At 37.2% G+C, this 15,960-nt stretch overlaps 1 protein-coding gene across 2 annotated transcripts in view; it reads left to right on the forward strand.

Annotated features, from left to right (window-relative positions):
* The first annotated feature begins 3,402 nt into the window (after nucleotides 1-3,402).
* Nucleotides 3,403-15,960, forward strand: part of LOC143252933 (transcriptional repressor NF-X1-like) — a 97,551-nt gene continuing 84,993 nt past the window's right edge. For both annotated transcript variants that reach the window (XM_076505824.1, XM_076505825.1), the window contains exon 1: nucleotides 3,403-3,616. The gene's annotated coding sequence lies outside the window, so the exon portion shown is untranslated. The remainder of the gene's footprint in view (nucleotides 3,617-15,960) is intronic.

Raw genomic sequence — 15,960 nt, forward strand, 5'->3', positions numbered from 1 at the left:
TTATGTATATTCCGTCATCTATTCTAGAACCTTCTGTACCAGATTAATGGGGAATTGTTGGCCAAATTATAGTACCCTGGTGTCAGCTGACTTCCTCTTTATGATTTCTCACGCTCGTTAATTACCAATAGTTCATACTGATGCGTCATCAAATAGTTAAGGTTTCTCTCTTGTTTACAAACTTCTAAGTTTGTTAGTTAATCAATCTCTTGAAAACAATAGCCCATACTGTAGCGTCGGTCCACCATCCTAGGTTTCTCTTGGTTTCAACGTCCAAGTTTGCTTAACCCTTTTAACCTTGACAGCGTCAATTTGCTTCAACTCAAATATACAACAGACAGTTTTGTTTCGTTTCTCATCTTTAGTTTATAGCTTGAATAACCCCTCTTAACGTTGATAGTGTCCATCTGCTCCAATCTAAACAAATAGCTGGTGTTTTCAGCGGTTTTATCTGAATCTCTGTTTTAAATAACTTATCTTTTGTCCTTGATAACGTCAGTTTATCTTAAACTAGCTATTATTTAAGCATACGGTGACAACATTCTTGGTATGTTCTTGGAATTGTCATTGTTCTATAAACATTATTGCTTCATAAACATATTTTCTTATACTTCAGTATTTCTTGTTTATTAAAATGATTATTTGAAACATCTACATGGCTAGCAATGCCTCATAACAAGCAAAAGCCTGTAATTGGAGAAAAACCTTCAAGAACTTTAGGTTAGTAATCTACTAAGTTTCTTTAAATCTGTACTTTCAACAGATTCCCACCAATTACTGCAAGATACTGCAAATTTGCAAAGTTACTCCCTAAACAATCCTTAAATAGCATAAACAAGAACGCCTTTTATTTTCAAAAAACTAAGCATACAAAGTAAACTCAGACAAATCATGTAATTTGTGGCAGTGCACCTCATTGCGTTTCAATGCAATAAATCACATGAAAAACCTTTTTTTTCATTTGTTAATACAAAATTAGGATAACTAAATATACCTTCATTAATTTATTTTCATTTTTTGTTTGTTTGTTTTAATTTCGCGCAAAACTACACGAGGGCTCTCTACGCTAGCCGTCTCTAATTTATTAGTGTAAAACTAGAGGAAAGGCAGCTAGTCATCATCACCCACCGCCAACTCTTGGGATATTCTTTTACCAAGAAATTGTTGTATTAACCGCCACTTTATAACGCCCCCACGGCTTAAAGGGAGAGCATATTTGGTTTGACAGGGATTCGAACCCGCGAAGTACGAGTCTATTACCACAAGTTGGTGGAACGACGATGCGGCACTGAAGCGAAATATGTGATAGTAACACCTGTTACGTAAAATGCAGTCAGCAGTATACTTCGAGGTTGTCACTATCTTCATGAAATAAGTGGGCAGATTGGTTTGTTTGGAGAATATACGATGTACGGAGTGTACCTTGGTCTGGAATTGATAAACAATGGCTTGTTTAATTTCTTCTGGTTGAATGGTTGGGTCGATGCCCTTAAGAAACACAGAGAAAAGGCTGACAGGACTTTTAGTGAGGGAACAACTGACGTTAAATTCCATGTTCCATGGTTGCCACAAATATATTTGATCAGCGGGTGTAGAGTTGACTGGATAAGAATTCCGCCCCGGCGAAGGATTCAGGATCTTGAAGGGTCGATGGTTGCGCGCTTGGCTTGGCTTGGGCGATGAAAATAGCGACTTGTAATGGGTAACGTGCAGCGGTAGACCAGTACAGATTACCGGCGAGACCAGTGCAATAATTGGCGTAGCTGGTCCTTGCATCTTAAATAGCATGATAGCAGAGCAAATTCAGCACTTCTTGCTAGCTTGACGTCCAAACGAGGAAATCGGATTCTGACTGTCAGTGTGTGTCACATACATACACAATTCTGGCAGTTGTTTTGAAATAAGATTAATATTTCCTCAGAAATATTAACCCCAGGGGCGATTAAAGACTAAAAAGTCCTCCTTCAATCCCGCACTTAGTAAAAGTTAAGAATTTTGACTACGTGGTTATTGAAAATTTTGGGCTGGAAGAGCTGAGGATTTTAGCATGAATCTGGGTGCGAATCTGATAGGCGTAGCAACTGAAAAAGTGGAGGCAAAGGCAACATTCGACAGAATAAGCAATCTAGTAGGCAAACTAGACGAAATATTAAATCAAACGGGGCGATTCAGGACCGGGATCAATGGATCAAGTTGCCCTGGCTGGGATCTACAGATCCAAAGAAAATCCGCTTTCACTGGAATGGTGTTGTCGGGCTTTTATAGCGTCCTGGTGAATTGTGGAGAGCGTGTTATGGATTGGTTGGATTATCATTGTTTCTGATTGTAGGAAAGATTTCCTGTAGATTCAACCAATGGCAGCCACAAGTTACTCACCTCTTATTTGGAATACCTGTTCAGTAAAGGTTCATTAGTGTTAATATAAAATGATTCTTTGATTTTTCATGTCTTTCAGAATTTGTCTATGTTGATTATTCATCAATATATTTAGTGAAGAGAGTTGTTATTCCCTCTCTCAAAAATTATGCCAGATAAGCTACAATGATTAAAGAATTTCTGATCATTTTCAAGGTCTGTGAGAACTTTGGGGTTTCGAAATCAATACAAAGTGCTTTCTGAAACCCATAATTGACTCAAAGAAATTTAGCAGATTAAAATTTTGCTGGAATAAAGTCCCTTAAATTGCACGCGAGTAAAAGATATATTTTGCCACCCAAAATTCTGACTTGCTCCTCTCAAATGTTTTGTATTGGTGCCGCTACTACTGTATAAAAATATTTTAATGCTAGAAATAAATAACCTTTTGGCACAAAATTAATCATTTTTATTTAAGTGAACACTCGACGTTTCGTTTTACAGTTTTTTTGGGAGCATTCCTTTAAAACAAAAACCGTAACAAAGATTACATCACTTTTGTGTTTTAACGAAATGCTCCTGATTAACACTCCTACGAAAAGACGTTTCTAGTCCTGATTTCTCCAAGCCCGTTCCCCTAACTGTGGTTTCGCTAGATAGTAGATAGGGACAGTGGGAATCTCGTTAATCCATTCATTAATGGATTTAAATGGCAATTTCATTTAAATACAAAATTATTAGCCTAATATTAATAACCTTTCAAGTTGCTCTGGGGCCTATTAGGCCCCACTTTTCGTAGGAGTGTTAAGCTATTAACCGAACGTTGTGTATATAATTAAAAATAACAAATTTTTATTATAAGGTCGTTTAATTTCAGTCTTGATTAATAGGTAGATAGTATTTATATTTTTTTTAGTAGCCATTAATGTTTATAATTGGGTTTTGAAAGTTAAGTATGTGGTTAAAAGATAGTCAAATGAATATAATAACAGCATTTTTACTTTTAGGTTGATATCTTGACCAGTTTCAATGTAAAGAGGGCACGACATTACAAGTATTTTGGGAAACGGAAATCTTCGCCATTTGTGTTTGATTACTTCTGGGTAATGATTAGAAATCTATAATGGGCACAATATGGTCGATAATTATTATATGTAGAAGTAAAAGTTGTAATAATAAGAATTTGATTTATTTTTGAACTGCAGTGTAAAGAAATATGTGAAAATAACGACGTTATTTAAGTTGTGAATGAAACTGAAACGTAAGCAACGTTTAAATGTTTTTTTAATTAAATGTATGGAATCATGTCAAACATTGTACAGAAATAAATTAATTACTATTAGTAAATATATTAATACAATATAATAATAGTATTTCAGAATTATTCCACAAACACCTGTTTCAAAACTTCATAATCCTTTATTATTTTCAATTGAAATATAAATTTATTGAAATATTATCGTATGGTCCCATATGCAAGTTTAAATTATAGTGAAGTTTCAAAATGAAATATTGAATGTTATCTTATTTTTTGTATGTCTATGGAGAGAGCAACTTACACGGTAAGAATGCAGGCTTCGGCAGCATAAATATAAATGAGTCAAATGTAAATAAAGCAAAAAGTTATGGCCAGATGGTTCATGCAGACTCGTTGAATTTGATGCCAAAAGCTTTGATAAGTCATTAATTTGAGTTAGTGGTCTGATCTATGATTATGTAGCAAGCTGTCTTGAACAATTTTTCCAGTTTTTAGTTTTATATCAAATTTATATCTTTGCTATATTTTGCAGGACGTTTTCAGTATTTGGCATCTGTATTTTTCCTAACTTCTGATGCATAGTAAGCATCAACTAAGTACATTTAAAAGTTAAATGGACACAAGTGTCATCTGTTGTTTTACTGGAGCCTTTCTAACATATTTTGTTTTATTATCAACATGTTTTGGCATTTTGTTGAAGGAGTATTGTTGACATACTTTGAAGCTATTCCATATTCAAATTCCATTCCATTATAATTTTCATAGGAGCAGCTAAATATTTCGGATTTATCGTACTATAACAACGTCTGAAAGCAAATTTTTTTCGAACCAGAAGTATCATATTTTGGTTTTAAACCTATTATATCTGAATTAGTTCATAAGATATAGTTAGAACAAATTATTGCAGATTGTTGCTCAATATTGGATATTGAGAAATAGTTTAATTTAATAATTTTTATTTCAGAATTTGTTTTGTTTTTTTTGTGGTTCCTTTTCCTAATTCCTGTATTTATTGAAATTAATAAAATTGATTTTTATATTGTATTTATTAATGTTTGTATCAGGTCCTGGATAGGCAACAGTTCACTTTTTTTGTTTATTGCATTCCAATTGTTTGGAAGTTTTATTTTGGTTTTGTGTTGCAATTTCTTAAAATGTTTTATGATTGACCCTGGTTCTAGTAGCATTTTGTTTCAGCCCATTACGTTAACTTCTGAACAGGACTGTCATACATGGTATTTGAGTTTTGACTTTCAGTGGATTGTTTTTCACTTCATTGTCAAGTGATTAATTCACCAATAATTTAAATTTACTACTTAGTAAAGTATAAGTTAACTTCTAGCAAAATGTAACTTATTACTGGAGAATAATAAAGCTGATGTGGCAAGTTTGAAGCAGTCTTTGCCGGTATTAATGGAACAAATGCCCTCCACTTCAAAGTTCAAGAGTTCATTTTATTAGTAGTCTTGTGGAAAATCCATAAATTTAATCTCTGCAGTTGACTCATCTACCCCTTACAGTTTAGAAATTTTATAGTAAGTAATGTTTACATACTTTGAATTTATTTAGAATGTAGAAAGACATTTTTATTGCATCAAGTACTGGAGAATAAATGGATGAAATCTCTGGATTCTTATTTGAAGGGATGACCCCTAGAATGGAAGAAGGCTTTTGAGCACTTTGATGAATATAAATAAACCTTGACTAGTTTGTAGTCAGTGGTGTTAGATTACATAAATTGGTTAAAGAACTCTTTTTGCTATGGAACATAACATTAATACAGAGGAGCCAGTTGAGATAGTTATTTGGAAAATTGTACAAATGTATAAAATATGGAACCCTTAAGCTGCATGAAACTGTGTTATGTGTAATATCATAATTGTGTGGAATGCTTCTGTTGTATCTGAGGCTGCTCTTGCCAATGATCCATGATAGTCTGAAGAGAATTTAGACTTTTTGGTGCCTTCATTTACTAGGTTAACTTCTCACAAGGCCAAATTGGATCAGCAACCTTGTGTTCCAATTCTTCAGTTAGTCAATCAGGTTTGGAAGGTACTGGGGCTTTCTCCAGTTATATTTAGTCTACTCCTTGATGGCTAGAAGGTTCAAGGGTAACTACTTAGTTTTTTCATCCTTCCACTGATATCCGAGTCCATTCTGAAATGTTTTTTTCAACTTCATTCTGATGCTAGTATGGCTTACCCTACTTGACTGCTTTCACAAATGCCTTGGCTTACAATGAAGCTGAAGCCATTTTTTTGGACTTGCAGACTCTGGTGTCATTTCATCAGGTCTGGATACTGAACCACTGTCTCCTGTTAGTTTTTCTAAAGCTCAGTTTTCCTACCTTCTACACTATTTGTTATTCATCTCATTTTCTTTTGAAAGCAATCCATTGTTGTGCTGATAATGTTTTGGTGGAGACTCATGTCCTTCAATTTTCTATATCACCATGTTCTTCCTTGGGCCTACACTCCTCACTTGGTTCCACTGTTGTAGAAGGATGCTCTTCTTGCCAAACTATGTTTACCTTCCTCTTATCTGTAGGAGTTTTGTCTGGCTCTTTTCCTCTGCCAGTGAATTGATTGTTTGATTACCTATGTGTATTGTTTTTTCCAAGCTTTTTTTTTATTCCATTTGCTGTCTCCCATCCATTCTTCTTCTGTACATATACTTCAGTACCTTTAGTCTCATTAGCAACTATCCTCTGGGCTTAGGAACAGTAAAGGCACATTTGTATCAATTTATCAATAAATGGATCCCCTTTAAAGCTGAGCATTGGGTACTACAGGTTCTATGTGAAGGCTTTAGTTTTTGTTTTTCCTCCTGTTTCCATTCTTTTTCCTCTTTCAGGAGATCATTTTCTCACCAAGGTTTCTGAAGCAGTGTCAAACCTATTGAACAGTCAGAAGGGTTTCTCACCCTTTTTAGGGATTTTCTTCCCATTTGTTTGTCATTCCCCCACAAAAAAAAACAACAAAAAAACTGGGGATTGGCTTCTGTTCTTAGAACTTGCATATCTTACACAGTTTTTTGACCTTCTTCAGTCTACTATGGAGTGTTCTTATCCTCTAATGATCATATTTTGTTGGGTTAGTTGACTGTGCTGGACATCTGATGCTTATAGTCACATTCTCATTTCCCAAGCATCAGAATTTACCATTGGTTTATATATCAAAATTAAATTTATCAGTTCCAAGCTCTTCCTTTTGCAATGGAGGTACTGTTACACATTTATTTTAATATCTGGGTTTGTTTCAATTTAATGCATGCAACATATTTTTAAATGTGTAATGCATAAGTCTTTCTTGTTCCCTAAATTTGTAGAAGATTCTCAAGTGTAAGAATCAACAGTATGTATTGTATGAAAGCACTAGCATATCTTTGAATATTGTTGACAAGTTAATTTTTGAAAATCTCACCAAATGAGTATTAAAGGTAGCTGTTGCAAGATTTGGTGAGACAATAGAATATTGTTTGGTTTCTAGTCATTATGCTGTAAACTTCAGAAGCTATGTGATAAATGATTATTAATCAGAAAACTACAGATGTTTCATCAGGATATTTTTATAGATTCCAAACATTATGAAACATTAAACTTTGGAGAATTAACTTCAAATGTTAGTATTTCTATGAGGACATTAAATATCTTCATCTGTAAGAAGTCAGCTTGTAACCCATTGATACACATATCCCACAGTATCCTCATTCTTAGTGGAATCCTTCCTTCCATGTAGCAAGAAAAGCTCAAAAACGAACTTGAGATACCTACAAAAGGTATTCCACACTTTTAAATTGCAATGCATTTCAGCAGGTCCTTGTACATGCTTGGTGAGTCAGATGTCAAAACCAGAAGAATCTTGAATGAAATACACCTCTATCATTTCTTCTCCCACCAGTTCCAAAGTCATATGAGATGAGATTCAAAAGATTAGTGGACAGTATACTTGTGCCCCCATTTCAATCTTGCTCTTTGATGGCCAGGAAGTTGCTGATGTCCAGAGTATTGCCAACTCTCTCAGCAAAAGCTATTCTCATACAGCTCAGACTTCTGCTTCATTCACCACCATTTTAGCCGTCAAGACACGGGCAGAGTGATCACCTATTTCCTATGACTGTAATTGCTTCTTTATGTTGGTGGAACTCAAGCTTGCTCTTCATTGATCTGGTACATCAGTCAGACCTGATGATATTCGTTGCGAGATGATGTGCCATATCTCTCTTGCTATTCTTCTGGTTGTTCTTAACCAGATCTGGCAGGAAAATATTTTTCCTGATTTTTGGTGCCATTATACTCTCTTTTGCTAAGCCTGAGAAGGATACTAAGATTCCTTTGAACTACTATCCAATTATTTTCATGAGTTGTCTGTAAGATCTCAGAGAAGATGGTTAATGCTAGTCTTGTTTGTCTTTTTGAATCAAACAACCTTCTTTCACCCACGCAGTATGGGTTCCGACGACAATAGGCCACCTAATTCAACTTAATGTCAATCAGGGAAACCTTCCTTAAGTGGCAGCATTTTGTTTCTGTATTTTTTTTGCCTTGAGAAAGATTATGATACAACTTGAGGTATGGCTTCTTGTGAGACCTCTACTCATGTGGGTTGAGTGGCCAGTTATCCATTTTTATTAAACATTTTTTTATATCTGGTGATTCAAATTTCTTGCTTTTTCCTGTTCTTCCAACATGACCATTAGGTTTATTGAACAGCAGCTACAGACTGCTCTTAGTAGCTTACTGGAGTGGATCACAGCAAACAGTTTTACCTATTCTCTCTCCAAAACCATTTGCATGCACTTTTGCTGCCTAAGAGGTATTCACTCAGATCCTGAGCTCCATCTCAGAGAAGTTATGCTTCTCATGGTCCCTGAGGCAGTGTTCTTGGGGCTTATCTTTGACTGTAAGCTGACCTTTACATATCAAGCAGGTGTGTGTCAAGTGTACATGGGCACTGAACATCCTCCCTGTCATTTCTTCCACCTTTTGGGGAGCAGAATGATGTTGTACACTAAAAATCTATCGTGCTCTTAGTTGATCCAAACTGGACTATGGATCTCTGGTCTATGGCTCTGCCAGGACCTTGGCTTTGAAAATGTTGGACCCTGTTCACCATCAGAGGCTTCAGCTCTGCATGTCGGCTTTATGAACTTTCCTAGCCCAGAGTTTGTACAGAATTTCATGAACCTCCTCTACACATCCACCATTTGCAACTGCCCTTACTTTATACTTCAAAACTTCAATCCTTACCACAGCATCTCACCTGGGGTTGCATTTTTCTTCCTCAGTGGGCCATGCTTTTTCAGAACATATGATCTACCATTGTTTCTTTTGGCCTTCATGTCCAGGAGCAGCTGGATTAATTGGCTTTGTCCTAGAATGACATTGCTGTATCTACTGGTCAGCAGTCCCACTGTGGCTTATTACCATCCTCAAGTGTGACCTTACTTTGAGTCATCTGAGAAAAGTGGATACTCCCGAGTGGAAGTACTATCTCACCCTGTTCTTGTTGAGATTTAAAATTGACTGGCACATTTCTCTTTAATATTTACTTCTATCTAGTTCTTCTGGATACCAGGTCATGTTGGTATTTGCAGGAACAAGCTCACTGACACTGCAACTAATTCTGTCTGCTTTTTTACTATGTACAGTATAGGGCTGTTTTGGCATGATATAACACTCACCTATAAGGTAGGGTGTTCCACAAGACTACTTGAGGTATACTTGCTGTGCATTTTTTAAAAAATAATCCTTGATTCAAGCCATACTCTCTCATGTACTAGCATTAGTGAAAAAGATGGTATTCCTATCCTCCATGCTTAGCTTAAAATTTAGTGCTGGCCTGCTTTTAAAAATAAGGTTTACATTATCACCTGTTGCACTCTCTTATGGTGATGTGCTCCTCAGGACTCCTGACTGGGCTTTTACTTCTTTTATTTTTTCTAGTGAAGCATGAGAGTTCCTAGTTGTTAGGGTGGTGAACCATGCAAGATTTTGAATGTGACCGTTTCCTCTTAGTGAGAATAATGGTGGTGTTCTGTCATTGCACCACAGCTTACCCTTCTGGCTAGCTTTCTCTCATCTTATCTTTACCCAGAAATTGGGTTCTTAATGATCTGGTATTCAATTGACACAAGTCCTTATTTAGTTGCAGAATAAATGCCTTTTTCCTATTCTGTCTACTTGGCTTGAGGTGAAGATGGAAGGGATCTCTCCTTCTACTGCAATCTGGGAGGTGAATTCCTGGTGCTGCCTATTTTTCAGTTGGAGTTGACCTGCCATGCTACCCACACTAAGCTTGTATTTTCTGGTCATCTTTGCAACACTTCCCTTCCTCTATGGATAATGACTGTACTGTCATACAGACAAGGTGCAGTCTTTGATAAATGTGCCCCTATACTATTTCCAAGATACAGGCAACATAGGTAATATTTCACACTGGTTCCTCCACACTTAGTGTAGGATTTTAGCTAGATGTGAGCGGAGGTTACATATCACATCGAATCTAGAATTTTCCAACACTCAAAATGTATTTCTGATAAGTAGTAACCTTCTCCTCACTACTGGTGCATCTTACTTTTTAGCCTAATCTTGAGCTGATAATTGGACAATCAACATAGAGGTAACCAGCTGTGCTGGGAGTGAAAACCTTTGCATATATAGGACAAAACTGAATTTGGAAAATCTAGATATGAAAAGATATATCAATCAGAAATACATTTTCAGTGTTGAAAATGTTAACATTCCTATGCTGCAGTACCAAATAGCCTAATATAGAATAGTATGCTGTTTCTAACCCTAAGCATTCTAAGAGGTTTACCTCATGTAAGAATAATGTTATTTAAAGCTGTATGTAGTGGACAATATAGAAAGTTGACTGACACAAGAATTTCCTCGCTAGTTGCTAAGGTTTTGAGCATTATAGAGTTTGTTGACAGCTTGCCTGCTGCTACCAAAGAGCATACTGTCATTGTGGCACATGTAAAATATACTGGAAACCAGAAGAATTGCTTGAAAAGTACAAGTAACTACTCAAGAAGTTTAGAGATAGAAACAACATATGGATTTTTCAGAGGTGCTTCCTGATTGAATTCCATAGGTTTGTTCTTTTGTTTTCTCTCAAGTAATTTTTCCTGAATCTTAAGCTAACTTGTTTTATAAGCTTCATTCACCTGAATATTTTCTTACAGTTTTGGGTTGTTCTCTTTTTCTACTGTTTTTTTTTAGTTTTTTCCCATCTTCTCATTTTTATCTCTCTCTGGTTATGTACAGAAAAGAAGTACTTAGCAATCTCTAAAATTTAAATGAAAGGTTATCAGGTATATGCTTATAGCAACAGGTTGACTAATTAGACCTATGAGGCATTGTTCATGATATGGGTAAATTTCATGCTAGAAAATGATTTCTTAACCCTGAGCATATAAGCAGAGTCAGTTTGACTAATCTTATAACTATGAAACTGCCCGTAACATACCTCTGGAGCTAGTAGGCATAATTTCACAAAATTTGGTAAGCTTTTAGTAAACATTGTCTGTTGTACATAAAATAATCAGATTTTTAAGAAAAGCATTTTTACTAAAGCTTTGTGTGTGAATTTATGAAGCTTTTACTTTGAATGGTGATTTTTGTTGAGAATGTAAATACTTTTGATATTTAATATGCATAACTTCTAGAATCTTTGTTCATGTTTCAGCATTACTTAGGTAGGTCTCCTAAGGTTTTTAACACTCCTTCACAGGAGTCATTCAATATCATAACAATGACAAGAGAGATAATGATGGTCAGTGATGTTACTACTATTGTGCACCACATGATTGTTTCAGTTTTGATCTTGGAACCATTAACCTCAACCTCTTTCTTCTAACACTCCAGTTGAGTCTTTCCAATCTTGTGTTTTGTCACTTGTTTTTATACCTTCTTTTGCTTTTCATTTCCTCTTCCTCAAGTAATTCCACTTTCCTCCTTCACTGATTTAATTCCATGGATTTGTAATTTTTTGCTGAATCTCAAGCTAAATTGTTTTGTAAATTTCGTTCACCTGTATTTTTCTTTCAGTTAAAGGTTTTACTTTTTCTTCCTTCCAGTTTTTCTTCTCATCATCTACTCATCTTTATCTCTAATTCAACTTCTTTGTTTATTCCCATGTTTCACCTTCATTTGGAAGCTCTATATCACAATTGTATCAGCTTTACTGTGACTACTTGTTTTTTTACCTTGTTTTCTATTTCCATCTTCCATTTTGTCCAGTTATCACGGTTTCTTTTATTCTTGGATGTATTTTGTCAAGTTGCCTTACTTTCTAAATTTGCCTCTTCACTTTCCACTCCAGAGCTTGTCTTGCACCTCTCCTTTGTAATGTAGTGTTGTTGGAGCATTTCTTAAACAATGGCATCTTGAATTAATGTAGGTCTTCAGCAGTAGTCTCTTTTCACATTGGTTTCTTGCCCTTAGAACTGGGAACCTTTTATCAGGTTTCTCATTGTCTACAGCTTCTTGAGATTGTACCTTTTTTTTTATTTGTTTTCTTCTTACTGCCCACAGTCCCTACTCCTTGCAGGTTTTGGACACAAAATGTTTATAGACACTTTTCAGCTCCTGCTTTGTGAAAGCTCAACTATCCCAATCCTCCCTTTGCTACTGAGCTTCTTGTGGGCACTTTCCTTAATCTCTGGATACTTTTCTGGTGGTAATTATGTTTTTCAAAGATCAGACACATTCTATCCATCCTGATTTGTCTGCTTGCCTTTCACTTTCATAGGTATGCGTATCAATATTGTTGACAAACGTCATACGTACAAATTTGATACATATTGACATTCAGTTATTTGAAATCATATGTAAGGTAAGTAATGATATTATAATAATTCAAATTTTTATATTATACATCATTCACTTATTTAATTTAAAAGTAAATATTTAAAAAAACAACTGAACATTAACATTTGTGTGCCACATGGTATGTTAAATGCAGCACTAGTTAAAATTACATGTTTGTGATGTACAAAAGCATGGACTTTGTACAGTGACAAATTAAGAATTTAAATTATTGTTATTTAAAAGCCAGTATATAAAATAAAAACCTGTCTACCTCTGTATGTTGAGATATCTCTAATCTTCTAATCAAACACACTAGTTCCCCACTCATCTTATTCTATTTCTGGAAATGGTCCATTATATATATCCCCTCAGTGTGGATTCCTGTATTTGGTGAGGGGCCTCCCAGTGAAGGTTCCATTATTTCAGTTTACCTCTACTGGGATCTAAACATACACCCACGTGTCTGTCATGCATGGTGACCCATGAAGGGGAGGAGAGGATCCTGATGGTTGAAAGGACCAACCCTAACACACCACATTGTCCTTGAATTCCTGTAGATGGGTAGCCTTGGGGTGGCACCCCTTGGTTCATTCAGCTGGTCCACTTGGGCTAGAGTCAACCAAGAACTAGTGTTGGATGTTCTCAACAGGTGTTGTGGACATTGTATCTGATTCTGGTGTTTGGGTATAGTGCTCACAAAACCATGGCACTGCTGCAGTGTCCTTGTTTGGCATTTTAGTGTGTCCCCTCATAGGGTTTCATGGTGGGTGGGGTCAGTGGGCACCAAAATATTCCTTTTTTTTTTACCATGGATCCTCTAAATAAAAACTTAAATAGCGAAAAAACAGTCCATAGGTAAACGACCACGTCTTGAAGATTCTGAGCAGCAATCTTCAACATGTGTAACACCTGTTGTACCTCATTTTCTTATGCTACATTCTCTTTCAGATAAACCTTTATGGCCAATGTCTCCCTTTTTCATTCAAAAGGGACTAGAGGGAGTTGCTGGTCTCCAAAGTTAGTAAAGAAGCTTCTATCTTGGGACATATTGGTGGAAATACCCAAATATCAACATAGTGAACTTCTCTTGTATTCAAAGGCAATTGGGGATATACCTATTGAGGTTACACCTCATGCTACTTTGAATTCATCATGAGGATTTAGTGTTGAGAGGGATTTGAAGAACGTCCCCGAGTCAGAGATTCTCGCTCGTCTCTCCACTCAAGGAGTTTCTGCAGTGAGGTGCATCTCCACTGCAAAGATGGAGTTACACTGCTGACAAATAACCTTGTTTCGACATTTACATCACCACGTGCACCTGCCACCATCAAGGCAGGTTATCTCATTTACAGGTACGGCCATACATTCCAAACCCTCTTGATATTTCCAATGTCAGAGATTCGCCACTCAAAGACATCATGTCGTGGTTCCCTGACATGTACTCGTTGTGGGGGCAAGGACCACAATGCCTATGAATGTGACATGGACCCACATTGGGTCAACTGCAATGGTTCTCACCCCTTCTACTTTCGTTCTTGCCCAAAATGGTTGGAGGAAAAGAGGTGCAGCGTTTGGAAACGATACATAACATTAGTTATCCTGAGGCTCAGAAATTGCTGCCCACCACTCCATCTTGGACATATACTGCTGCACTTCATTCCACAACTACAGTGGGAGTGCAGACAGATCTCTGTGCCTCCAAGAGAATCGTTTTCAAAACAAATAAAAAGCCTTTTGACCTCCATGGTTAAAAAGGTTGATGAATCGACTTCCACACCCATCTCTGTTCCTCCCATACATTTCAACAAACCCCAAGATCCACATCCTTTGATTTCAAATACAGGCATTTCTTCAAATATATCTTTTTCTCCCATCCGAAGATGCAAAACAATCATTCGTTTATGTCCTCAGTCACTGGAATCCTCTTCCAACAATAAAGACCTGCCCAATTGACCCAGGGCAGGATCCATGGAGGTTGATAGACCTCCTTCGACTAAGGACAGTAAGGAAAAAAGACGTGGTCATAAACAGAAGGGTTCTCCAGCCACTTCACCTAATCGTCATTAAAAATGGCCACCTTGATACAATGGAACTGTCGAGGTTTACGTTCTAATCTGGATGATATCAAAACACTGATTGCTTCCTACCATCCTGTTTGTCTTTCCTTACAAGAAACATTTCTCAAACCTGCAGTTTTTTCTGTATAGAAATGGCAGGCTGTGTGATGGGCAAGTACATGGAGGGGTGGCACTATCGGTTGATCAGCATGTGCCCACCCTGTCTTTGTCACTCAACACACCCTTTGAGGCCGTAGCTGTCCGTGTTTCCTTGGATCATACCATCACTATTTGTTCTCTCTACCTGTCCCCTGGAGAGACATATGATCAATCAGACCTTGATGCTCTTGTTGAACAGTTGCCGTCTCCATTTCTAATCCTGGGGGACTTTAATGGACATCATCCCCTCTGGGGAAGTGCTGTTATTGATTGGAGAGGTCGCTCTGTAGAACATATGCTCTCTGATCACAATCTTTCTCTTTTCAATACTGGTTCTTCCACTTATTTTCATGCACCTAGTCAGTCCTTTACCGCTGTTGATCTCTCGGTTTGCTCCCCTTCATTATTCTCCCATTTTTCATGGAGGGTTGACAATAATCCACTAGGCAGTGATCAATTTCCTTTCCTTTTCAGAGAGACTGGCCGTGGTCGATGCCACCCTACCCGCATGCCTTGGTGGAAGGTGGATCAGGCAGACTGGTCCACTTTCACTGCTCTCGCAGAACTTGATCCTGCCATCATAAATCAGCCATCAATAGATGACTGTGTGGCAGCGGTAACTGGCTGTATTATACAAGCAGCTGCTCAGTGTATTCCTAAAACCTCGACACGTTTTCCACGATATCCTCGTCCGTGGTGGAATCCTGCTTGCCACTAAGCATGAAAGGCTCAAAACGGGCCTAGGATACTTTTCGTAGATATCTCACACTTTCAAACCGCGTCACTTTCCAATGGGCCCGTGCACATGCGAGGTGGGTAAGAAGGAATATTGGATTAAATTCACAACTAGCATATCTTCTACCACCAGTTCCAAGATTATATGGGACAGGATTTGAAAGGTTAATGTGCACTACAATTCTGTCCCCCGCTCGATCTTACTCTCTGATGGTCAGGAAGTGGCTGATGTCCTAGAGCATCACTGATACTCTAGGAGAAAGCTTTTGCTGGGTATCTAGCACATTTGCTTGTTCCTCCACCTTCTTGGCCATCAAGACTCGGGCAGAGCGTTCACCTCTTTCCTTTCGAACTGACTGTTTCTTTGACTGTAATTGTCCCTTTACACTGGTGGAACTGAAAATGGCCCTTCATCAGTCTGCCAGTACATCTGTTGGACCTGATGATGTTCATTATGACATGCTGCACCATCTATCTCCTGCTTCTCTTGATGTCCTTCTGATTGTCTTTAACCGGATCTGGCAGGAGAATGTTTTTCTTGACGCCTGGCGCCAGGCTATTATTTTACCTTTCTCTAAGCC

Source organism: Tachypleus tridentatus, chromosome 6 (genome assembly GCF_004210375.1).
Source record: "Tachypleus tridentatus isolate NWPU-2018 chromosome 6, ASM421037v1, whole genome shotgun sequence".
Taxonomy (NCBI): Eukaryota; Metazoa; Arthropoda; class Merostomata; order Xiphosura; family Limulidae; genus Tachypleus; species Tachypleus tridentatus.